Genomic DNA, 4,661 nt, shown 5'->3' with positions numbered 1-4,661 from the left:
AACCTCTCGATCTCGGTAACATAAAAAAGAAATTAAATAAAAAAAAATTGAAGTTCCCTGAGAACGTACGGTAATAATTTCAATGATCTGCCACCACAACAGATATTCTTATTAGTGGCCACCCCCCCCCCCCCCCCACACCAACTGATACTTTTCGTACACAAAAATCATAGTTTTTTCGGGATTTTCTCAGAAAAGCCCATGAAAAGATAGTGCTTTTATAGCCTGCCTAAGGTCCATTCTACACCACATCGAACGCAAAAAAAAAAAAAAAAAAAAAAAAAAAAAAAAACAGAAAGCTTTACGTTATTTCTCTGTTTTTATAAAGTTACTTTACTATCGAGTATTTTAAACAATCTGGAATTTGATCACACCTGGAAGATGCTTCCTACAGGTGAAATGGAACAGCAATAATGCATGGTACACTGCTCTTATTAAGATTACTAAAAATATCACATAACCAATTTAGCATTTCCTACTAAACACCCGTCCCCCATTCTTCCCCCCCCCCCCCCGGTCTAGCTCATTATCTAGTACTTGATTAGCATAGTCTACGTCGTTTGCGTTCCATTTTGAAAATGTTTCAAATGGCTCTCAGCACTAAGGGACTTAACATCTGAGGTCATCAGTCCCCTTGACTTTGAACTACTGAAACCTAACTAACCTAAGGACATCACACACATTCATGCCCGAGGCAGGATTCGAACCTGCGATCGTAGCAGTCGCGCGGTTCCGGACTAAAGCGCCTAGAACCGCTCGGCCACAGGGCCAGCCTATTTACATTTTCAGACGACCGAGTTTTTCACATCGTTTCAGTCTTTATGACGTTATATCTTGTGAACCGCAAGTCGTAGAACGATAATTTGCACATACGTTAGGTGTCATTTGTGGATAATACTTGCAAAATGTATTGTGGATAGTGAAGAAGTAACAAAGTGAAAGATCATGCCTGATGCTGAAGTTTTACTGCATGAACAGTGGAAATGCAGTAAGCAAAAACAGTTTTTTTTTTTTGCTTGCAGTAATTTGTGGGGCGGCGGTGTAAAGTTTGTTGGCAGTCGCTAAATGTTCTCATTCCCAAATATTGCAAGAATATAATCTGCAATTTGCAGGCTGTGCAATTCACTGCCTCAAGATACGTACACATCTCCTAACTTTCATACTTCATTTTATCGGGTGAAATCTTTAACTTAAGATTATATCGCTTAACGAGTAGATTATGACAGCGTTTTAATTTTTTTAATTTGATCAATAATTACATGTACTACTGAAAATCAAATTTTAATGCCGTTGGAAGCCGTTAGATACACAACCTTCATCTAGGATTTGATAAGAAGGTGACCTCTTTACCCGTTTAGTAATACACATACTGCACCGATTCGATCTCATCTTTTGGTTGTTTGCTATATTTACGTCTTCGTGTTTAGATCCATCCACTCATTACAAAAATATAGCCATTTGCCGTGACCAGGATTCGAACCTGGGTTCTTGCGGCCACAACGCAATGTCCTAACCACTAGACTATCACGGCTGGTCGGCGAGTCGTGGCGCGTGGGCGAACTTTGCTCCGTCACCGCAGCCGCAGAGCTGCTGACGTGTTGCCTACGTCACCCTGCACCGCTAGGTCGCTGCTACAGCTGCCTGTGCCCCACGTCAGACAATATCGTTAGAAGCTTATCGTGCAACCTGTTCAAATGGCTCTGAGCACTATGGGACTTAACATCTGTGGTCATCAGTCCCCTTGACTTAGAACTACTTAAACCTAACTAACCTAAGGACATCACACACATCCATGCCCGAGGCAGGATTCGAACCTGCGACCGTAGCAGTCGCGCGTGCAACCAGTGTTGTTGTTGTTTCTTAGGTCTGATCCTGGTTCGCTGTATCTCTTACGCTAGTCAATCACGTGCAGATCTTCACGTATTTGGATAGTCATTGAACCTAATATTAATGTTAATGTGCTTACTGTATTCAAGTCTTGGGCGCTCTAAAATGTTAGCTCTCTGTCCCCCAGTACACATCAATAATTCTCTACATTACAAAATTAACTATTCCTTTATCCATCAGTACGTGTTCTATCAATCTGCCGTCAAGTTGTGCCACATACCCCACCTCTCTCCAATTCGAATCAGTCTCCCTTCATCAGTTATATTCGATGTAGCCTATAAAGCTTCATCAGTCCTCAGTAACACCACATTAAAGAACTTCATTGTTTTGTCTGTACCGCTCGTCGTCCACATTTCTCTTGGATATAAATCTGGCCTCAAAACAATTACTTTTAGAAAATGTTTCCCTACACATAATTTGCATGCAGTATAAATATAGTCTCCGTTTCCGGGAAAGCTTTCCTTGCTATTGGCAGTCTGCATTTGGTATCCACTCTATTTCAGCTGTAGTCGATTACTTTTTTGCCCAAAAAACCAAACTTACCTTTAGCGTCTCACTTCCTAATCGTATTCACGCTACATCGCCTGCTTTGACTACACTATTATTCTTTACTTTTTTAGATATTCAAATTATACCTCTTTTCAAGGCACTACCCATTCCATTCAAGTTCTCTGACAAAATAACAATGTCGTCCGCAAACATTAAAGTTTTTATTACGTCTCCATGAACTTTAAATCTGTTTCGAAATCTCCCTTTGGTTTCTTTACTGCTTGGTCGATGCATAGATTGAACAAAATGGGTGACACACAACAACACTCAACATAACCTCTTCACTCCTGAGATAAAAAAAAATTCACAGAAAAATGCTTTGCATATTTTCCAACAAACCAACTCACAAGCTTGACACCAATGCAGAAGAAATATTTTTTTTGTGATTCACTAAGGTATAAATGGTAGTTCACGTGTGTGGACCTACAATCTCACTTATCGTGAAAACGTACTGAACTTTGCTTTGTATTTTCTTTTAATATTACAGTAAAATATTTACTTTATTTGAAAAAGTCAACTGTGTATTATCTACATAGAAAATAGGTTTCTTAATGCTTATATTTTCGAAATATATGATTTCCAACAGTAATTTTTGCTGATGCTCTAAAGTAGCTTCATAAATGAAAAGAAATAAGAATCAAGCGATAATTTCTGGCAAGTAATAATTTGATGCTGCCAGTAAAAAGAATTTGCTTTTTAGTATATGCTTCAAAACTATTTTCCACAGAACACAAATTTCACATTTGACTCGTATGACTGTTGTCTAGGAATTGCAGCTAGGCTTCCTGTATTTTGAAACATTTTTTGCTTCAAGACATTTTGGTAGATTTTCAACTTTGTCAAACCTAATTTCTGCAGTTTGTTGCAAGACACCTCTTCTCGACTATTTATTCACATTTTCTACATCATCTTCGCTGTGAGACAAATTCACTATACAAGGATGCCCTCCTCTCCTACCAACTATCGTGAAGTATTTGTAATTAATTATAATTTTGTCAAAATGTATTTTGTAGTTTGTCACTGACGGTATTTTCTCTATTTATGATTAAAAGACTCATGATATCACTGTAGAGTTTCAATATCAATGGTTGTGGAACATTAACTTATTTTTCTCTTATCTGCATTATGACCTGAGGTCTAGGTACGAGGACAGTCAAACATGTGTAATTTATAGTATGAACTAAATATAAGCAAACGTGAACTAACTCTCACCATCCTGTTTGTAGGAGCAGCCATTTTCAGCGTACAACAAACACTAAACCAACTACGAATCGTCCTTTAAAAGATTCTGCATTTTAATTTTAGCACTAATAGTAACTAGGTGGTCCACACTTGGGTACCATCGTTCTATAAGCGGAAAAATCTGCATATTTGTGGTGAAATAAAATAATCAACGAGGGTCCACATTTGTGGACAGAGAAAACGAAGAAGTTGTAAGTTTTGTGTGAGCTATTGTCATAAAAGGAAAATTTTTTAACGTTCACTATAATGTGTTATTCCTTGATATTTTCTGAATTTTTATGTGATCTCTTTGAAGTTCATTTAAGTTATGAAGCAAATCTGTATTCTGAGAAAATACACCGTTGATAAATGAAACCGTGTTGTTCAGTCTTTATAATTTACAACAGGTATGGACCCAGACCACGTAAAAAGAACAAGAAAAATTTTTTCTGTAAAAAATTGATTCAGTCCAGTGTGTGCTGGCAGAAGAATTTTTTTGTTGACACGAGTTGTACGGTAAGAACCTGGGTACAAATGGAGATTATAAAGTGAATACTGATAAACTGTCTATGGTGCTCCGTTCATATGGAAGCAAAGACATTGTTGTCAATATGCACGAATCTGTTATGTTGCCTCGAGGTTCTACTGCTGAACAGAAGGCAGCGTATGCAGAATGGCAAAAGAATGACGCGAAACCACTAATTCTAATAGTAAGTGCGCTAAGCAAACCATTTGGTGAACTTGTGTTTACGTGCAAACATGCTAAAGAAATATGGGAGAAACTATACCCGATTTGAACGTCGCAGCATGCAACGTTTGAACATGTTAACTGAAAACTTTTTTCGGGCTAAACGCGATGAAACAGAAGATATTAGCATGCATGTGGTTAAGCTGCAGAAGTTTTTTGTAGATCTAAATGATGAATTAACGGAGCATGAAGAGAACATGTTGTCTGAAAGAACATGAAATGGTCGAATTTTATCTACCCAAGAAAAGAAATATGA

The 4,661-nt window shown here is 37.8% G+C and overlaps 1 non-coding gene across 1 annotated transcript; it reads right to left on the bottom strand.

Moving 5' to 3' along the window:
- Positions 1–1,459: 1,459 nt before the first annotated feature.
- Trnah-gug (transfer RNA histidin (anticodon GUG)) lies at positions 1,460–1,531 on the bottom strand. The gene has a single exon. It is a non-coding gene; the product is annotated as a tRNA-His (tRNA).
- Positions 1,532–4,661: the final 3,130 nt, after the last annotated feature.

This window comes from Schistocerca nitens, chromosome 2 (assembly GCF_023898315.1).
Source record: "Schistocerca nitens isolate TAMUIC-IGC-003100 chromosome 2, iqSchNite1.1, whole genome shotgun sequence".
Lineage (NCBI taxonomy): Eukaryota > Metazoa > Arthropoda > Insecta > Orthoptera > Acrididae > Schistocerca > Schistocerca nitens.
Note: the sequence above shows the minus strand (reverse complement) of the source record. Positions and strands in the feature narration are given on the sequence as shown.